The sequence below is a fragment of the Pseudomyrmex gracilis genome, unplaced genomic scaffold, assembly GCF_002006095.1.
Source record: "Pseudomyrmex gracilis isolate BER0280 unplaced genomic scaffold, ASM200609v1 scaffold_452, whole genome shotgun sequence".
Taxonomy (NCBI): Eukaryota; Metazoa; Arthropoda; class Insecta; order Hymenoptera; family Formicidae; genus Pseudomyrmex; species Pseudomyrmex gracilis.
In genome coordinates this window covers 32,679-40,045 of record NW_018021036.1, presented here as the reverse complement: position 1 = coordinate 40,045, position 7,367 = coordinate 32,679, and the positions used below count along the sequence as shown (strand labels likewise).

Genomic DNA, 7,367 nt, shown 5'->3' with positions numbered 1-7,367 from the left:
GTGTGTGTGTGAGTGTGTGTGTGTCTCTCTGTGTGTGTGTGTGTGTGTTTGTGTGTGATACCAGTCACGAAGCAACATATTTCCTTTAATGATGATAAGTGTGTCTAAAAAACTGATACAATTGTCAGTTTGAAGTTTGTGTGTGAACTGTAATCTGTGATGGATGGAATTGAATGTGTTGAGAACGTCAGTGATTTTGTCTTTATGTACTGATAGTAAAATATCGTTGACATATCTATAATATATTGGAATATTGCATTTTAATGTGTTTAGTGCTTTTAGTTCGAGATCTTGCATCGTAATTTCTGCTATTATAGGTGAGAGAGGGGATCCCATTGGAAGTCCGAAAGTCTGTTTGTAAATTTTGTTATTGAAAATAAAATATGTCGACGACATGACGAACTCAAGTGCTATTAAAAATTCTTGCAGTGAAATTTTAGTATTTAACCTTATGTATTTTCATCTTTTAGATACGCTCTCTAATGTTATTTTAATGAGTATATTGGTAAACAATGATATTACGTCACAGGAACAAAGTATAAAATTATCATTAATTTTTTGTCCTGATAGTTTGTTATATAAATGAAAGCTATCTTTGATGTAGAACAGAGAATTGAGTATGTTGTTGTATATAATTTTATGTCAAAACAAGGAAAAATGATGTAAAGAACTGTCAATGGTGGATATTATAATTCTATATGGATGATTTACTTTATGGATTTTAGGAATACCATATGCTCTTGGTAGTCTCGGATCACTATTATACATGTATTTCTTTTGTAAATTAGTGATATGACCTTTAATATTCTATCTATCTAGTAATTGTTTTAGTTGATTGTTGATGTTTGTCAGTGGATTTTTATTTATGTGTATGTATGTATTTTCATCTTTTAGTATATTGTTAATTTTATCAATATAATCATTTTTAAGTAAGGCAACAGTGGTGTTTCCTTTGTCCGCTCTCATAAAAATAATATTAGGATTATTGTTGATGAAATTTCAGACTGATTTGGCTTTGTGGAGTATATTATTGTCTATGTATGTAGTGATTTGTGATCGTTTATGAATTCATTAAAGTAGGATGTAATGTGATTGTGGATATGTGTTTTAGTGGTGCGGTCATATTTCATTATATTATGTTCTACATCTTTGATAGTTTCAATTATAATGTTTTTTTTATTGTGTTTGACTGGGAGAGCGAATCTATCACCTAATTGTAATATTTCTGTAATATTTGATGGAATTGTTGTGTCAGTAAGATTTATGAACCATTTATCGTTTAATTTTAATTCTGTATTAAGTTCGTGTTGAAATTCTTCAGGTTTTATGTTAATTTTGATAATGTTACTCGCTTGTTCATTTTGATTGAAATTATATTCCCATGTTGCGTTATCTTGCAAAGTTTTTGTGTTACGTTGGACAAAATATTGGATAGGTTGTATATTGTGAAAACGGTTATTATTTGAGAGTAATTTTTTTGTTGAGGATAATTTTTTTTTATAAAAAATTTGTTCATCAACACTTGTTGGGTGTATATGAATTGTGTGATGATATTTTTAGGGAACATTTTGGACATTTCTAATGTTAAACTGTACAGTGCTTTTTTATGTTGTTTTAATATTCTATATTTATCGTGAGTTCTAACTTTATTATCCTTTTTTGTAAATTATTCATGATATGTGTCATTTTATTGACATTTTTAAAATAGGAAAATGTTGGAAATTTAATGTTTGATATATGTTTGGATATATATTAAATTTAAACGGATACAAGTTCGAAGAAAATAAATGTGTAACTGGGGTTTTTGATAACGCAGTATTTAAAAGTAATCCATTTCTTCATAAGAATTTTAGATGACTTGCCAAAATATGTCTCGATCGAAGGATGTCTTGTGTAGAAGTGTTAATATTATCTATTTTCGTCACGTATTTTAGCCAGCGTATAAATTAACAATGTCAAAGGGTGAGGGTTGTCCTCTGGTTCAAGTAGATAAAATCGTATGTGTGTATTAATTGGGCTGTTGTGAACCGTTGTTCTAGGATGTTGTGCAGTAAAAAACAATAATGGAGATAAAGTCAAACGTTTCGACTATTTATTTAGTCATATTCAGTAATAAAACTGTAATACAATTATTTTACATAGTTGTTGATTACTTTTGATAACACGTTATTACGCACAAATACATATGATAAAAAATTTCTTCATTTAAATTTCCATATAAAAAGGTTGTTTTAATATCAAACTTCATTATAAAGTCTTTTCTTCTGGTTGCTTTCTGGCTGACTTCTTTTCTTCTTTAATAGCTTTCATCCATTTTTCCTTGTCTGTCCCTGTTGTAGCTTCCTCGTAAGTTAAAAAAACGTAATCTTTGTATTTACATGAAATTCTTTTAATGCGTTTTCCTCTTCTATTTTCTTCTTCATGATTTTCTTGTCCATTTTCTTCTACATGATCTTTTTGATAATTTTCTTATCCCTTTTCTTCTACAAAATCTTTCTATATTTTTTTCTTTTTACTATGTGATCCTTCCAGTGCATCTTGAAACTGATTTGTGTCCTCGTCGCTTTCAGATACATTCTCGATATTGATTCTGATTTCTTCTTGCTCTATTGCTTCTTGTTCTTTATTTGATTCTTCTTCAGTAGTTGTCTTTATACTTACTTTTGCATTATTTAATTTTAATTCTTCTGTAAATATAACATCTCTTGATATTATTAGTTTTCGTTTTTCTCGATCAAATAACCGATATCTATTAGGTGCATAACCAAGAAAAGTTAATTTTTTGCATCTATCGTCCAATTTTTTAAGTGGTGTTAAGACTTTGGTGTAAGCCGTACAGCCAAATATATGTAATCTCGATAAATCAGGTCTTTGTGAAGTCCAATTTTCATATGGAGTTCTTTGGACTGCATTCGAAGGACTCCTATTTGACAAATAGTAGCACAGCTTTTCCCCAAAAAATTTTATCCACATCAGCATTCACATAAGAAGAGCTCTTGTCTTTTCTATAAGAGTCCTATTCAATCGTTCAGCCTTGCTATTAAGTTGAGGTGTGTAGGATGTAGTTGTATCAAGTAAAGTATCTCTTTGTTTGCACCATGATTCGATATTATTATTAACATATTCCCGTCCGTTGTTACATCTTAGTTTAGTGATTCTTAAATTCCATTCTTTGTTTCTACAAAATTAGCATCTTCTTTGACTTTCAATGGAATTTCATATTTTCCTTCTAGTAAATAGATCATAACAAAGTGTGTGTAATCATCAATAAATGTTAATATATATTTTTTTTGTTATCCCACGTCAAAAGATCCACTGGTCCACATACATCAGTATGTACTATTTCAAGCGGTCTTTTGGCTCTCAATCTTCTTTCATTACAGGGTAGTCTTGTTTGTTTTGCTCTAACGCATATTTCACATACATTTTCCAAACATTTAAGATCTTCTTCTGATAATGTCATTCCTTCTGACATAGTTTGTAATCTCTTCATGTTTTCTCTTCCAAAATGACCAAGTTTTTGATGCCACTCTACTGCTGTTTTTATTTCCTGAGTTTAAAGAGCATTACTCACATAGTCTTGATCAAAATTAATTGTCCATAGTCCATCTTTATTCCGATATCCTGTAAGTTTAGTATTATCTTTCCGGATTTCAGGTTTGTCTTTAGTAAAAATAATTTTGCCTCTATTTTGAGTTATGGCATTAACCAATAGCAAGTTTTTAGTTAATTCTTCAACATAAAGAACTTTGTTAAGTACAACTTTTTGTTTGTTTCAATAATTCCAATTCCACCGGCTTCTAAAATCTGACTTTTCTTAGCCGTTCCTATTTCTGATTTTATATTTTGTAATTTTTTAAACAAATTTTTGTTATTCGACATGTGTGAGGACGAGCCGGAAGAATCCAATCATTAGTTTTACTAGTATTTGCCAGAAAAGAAACTTTGTCTTTGTTTGCTACTTGATCTTGAGTTGACTTGTTTTTACGAAAATAACAATCCTTATCCGAATGATTATTTTTCTTGCAAATATTACATTTTACTGTGTCACCTGTATTGTTCTCTTTTTTACAATTTTTTGCTATATGTCCGCGTCCATTACAGTTGAAACAGCGTAAATCTTGATTGTTTCCCTTCATTTTACATGCTTTCGCAAAGTGTCCTGGGTTGTTACACTTATAGCATTTTCTCTTACTCGTTTTAAATGCTACTGCTTTCTGTTTGATATCTGCAGCTGTTAGCCTAATTTCTTTTGATAATAATCTAGATGTAAGGTTAGAAAGCGTGTTTTGTTCTTGACCTGTGGAATCTTATGCACAAATGAAGTGTTTAAATTTTTCAGGCAATGTTGCAAGAATCTTAGATATTAGCATAGTATTATCAATATCAACGTTCAGTATTTTTAATCTGTATGCTAGTGCTTCTAGCTTACTTACATGCGAGCCGACGTCTGCACCCTTCTGATAAGTAAAATTGTAGAATTCTTGTAGTACACAGTTTTGTTGCTGCGCATCTCTTTCGTACATAGCGCAAATGCGCTTAAACATTTCGCAAGAGTAGTGAAAAATAAATCAAACGCTCGTATTGTGAAAACAAAAATTAAATTAGAAGGTCAAATTCGAGCACATTGCAAAAGATGTTTTAATTAATTCATTAACATTGCAATATAAAACGCTACTACAAAAGATTAATTTCTGAGATGATCCATATTAAATTACAATTGAATGGCTTAAACTCAGTTAATGATTTAGATTTACTTGACTCTTCGTATTTCAATTTGCTTTCCACGTAAGCTCTTTGGAAAGCATTGCTATGGTGGGGACAACATTATATAATTCTCGTTTTCATCTTGTTTATCAGCATTTAACCGCGAGTTACTAAGTAAGTTGTTTGTGGGCTTTACTCTTGTGATATTGACTATGAGTATCCTGTCTGTTCTTTATTATAGACTACCATCCATAAGGTAAACCAATCTATTTATATTTTCACTGAAGATGACCGGCTGATTGACTTTGTACGTTTAGATCATTGTTTCTGACTTTTTTGTTTTTCACGTCTGAAGAAGACCCAAGTAAGGGTGAAAATATTACAAAATGAAATGTTATTTAAGCGTTTTGAGTTATTTTTAAAGCGTTTTATATTGTAATGTTAATGGATTAATTAAAACATCCTTTGCAATGTGCTCGAACTTGATCTTCTAATTTAATTTTTGAGTTTGCAAGAGGTTTTACATATTAATATATGCATTAAAACTTGTCTCTCAATCGATGAAATTATTATCTTCTGAGCCCGTGCATCCTTCCTGATCCAGTTTGTTTTAGCTTGTTCCGTGATGTCCTCCATCAGTACAAATGATCCTGTCGCGATCTCGTACAATCCAAGCGACTTGAAGAGTATTGTTACTTGAAATTTTTATAAGGAAAAATTTTCTGCGTCTTTCAACTTTTCTATTTGTATTACTTCGTCCTGACCATTCGACGCTATTATTAGTTTTTAATTTTTTTTAATGTTTACACTTTTGAATCACAGCACTCTCAGATGAAATTTTTATTTTTATTTTTTTTCTCTTTTTACATCTCTGACTGTCCTGGGCCCATAACCTGTTGATTTTACTTAAGAGAATAATCAGAGATTTACAACACTTAAAGTACAGTTTTATTTTATATAATCAGATTAATACATAACTAATAAAAGATTAATAAAAGAGCAGACAAACTTACAACGAGAGAGAACTGCCGAACGCGAACAGGAGCAAGACAAAAACCGCACGCAAAGAACATCGAAACATCGAGAAGCAGTGCTTCTCAAATGTAACTTTTACAGCATGTGTGGTGCACGCACTTTGTGCACCTTCAGTACTCCGAACAATATATGTGAATAGAACTAGAACAGAACGCATTTAACAATTATTTCTAACAATAATGATAACAATTGGTTATTTTTTTTAAAAAACAAAACGTTTTGACCTTTATTTCGGGTCCTTTTTAGTTGATAACTAATATAATAAAACAGTTACAAGTATATGTATAAAAAAAAAGACTGGTTAATTTACAATATGTGTTATGATTTTTACTTACATAAAGATAATATAAAATTGTGTTAATAAATAAAATTGGACATTGGAAACCAAATTTTCTTGTGTGACATTGTTTGTCTTAGTTTGAAATGACACTGTTGTCAGAGTGTAACTTGTACTTTCAATGTAGTTAGATATCCTCTATGTTTTATTGTGTGATTTCTTTTTGATTTTATCGATAATAGGTAAGTAATGATGTGTAAATGTGCAAGCATTTAGGAAAGCTCTACATTCTTATAACATTGCTTAACGTACCACCAGTAAGTAAACAATTAATTACTAAATAGACACAAGCATAGCTGAAGTGTTGTGTATACTTAAAGTTTTTGTAAGAAATATTTTTGAGATTCAAACAATAATTGTAAGGATATAACTTACAATATGCTAGAAGTACCTAGTAGCCACAAATGGTACATTGAAAATATAACTGCACCATTTTTGGCCACGAAGTAGCCACAAATAACACACGATATAGCCATTTTTTTTGGCCAGTAAGTATTCTTTGGAATCTGATCGTATAGTAACTGTTGTAAAATTGTTATTTCAAAGTTTATATTAGGTTTTGCTTGTAATATTTACCACAAATATATTTAATTTGATATTTGATGTTTTCGCGGTGTGTAGTATTAACATACAAAGATGTTTTTTCGGGTTTGAACCGCGTTAGTGTCAGTTTTATACCGACGTTTTGTGAACATTACAGCTCACTTCATCAGGGTTTGAAGAGCAGCCTGATACTGAGATGCTCTTGGTCAGGTGTCCCTTTTTATAGCGCTAGATTGAAGTGGGAAGAGTGTGGTGGAGGAGGGGTAGAATGAGAAAGAGGGGAGGATGTGTTATGGGAAGATGGAATGCCATAGTGAACTATTCATACAGGGTGTTTCAGAACTATGGGATCAAACTTCTAAGGGTTATTCAGTGCAACAGTAGAAAACATTTGAGTATAGGGACCCATGTCCGGAAAAGTGTCACTACCGCACTACGGCCCTAAGACGCGTTAAAATTTAGAAATACGATGAATTGCCTAAATAGGATTTAATGCATTTAATTTTTGCCTTTTGTACAGTGCGGTGCAATAATTCATGCGGGTAAAACAGATAGATAAAAAAAATAAATGCATTAAATCCTATTTAGGCAATTCATCGTCTTTCTAAATTTTAACGCGTCTTAGGGCCGTAGTGCGGTAGTGACACTTTTCCGGACATGGGTCCCTATACTCAAATGTTTTCTACTGTTGCACTNAATAACCCCTAGAAGTTTGATCCCATAGTTCTGAAACACCCTGTATATC

The 7,367-nt window shown here is 31.2% G+C and overlaps 1 long non-coding RNA gene across 1 annotated transcript; it reads right to left on the bottom strand.

Annotated features, from left to right (window-relative positions):
• Window positions 1-2,150: 2,150 nt before the first annotated feature.
• On the bottom strand, window positions 2,151-5,799 carry LOC109860707. The gene is made up of 3 exons (XR_002250857.1): window positions 5,721-5,799; window positions 4,052-5,600; window positions 2,151-3,624 (listed from the first exon to the last, which is right to left on the bottom strand). It is a non-coding gene; the product is annotated as an uncharacterized LOC109860707 (long non-coding RNA).
• Window positions 5,800-7,367: the final 1,568 nt, after the last annotated feature.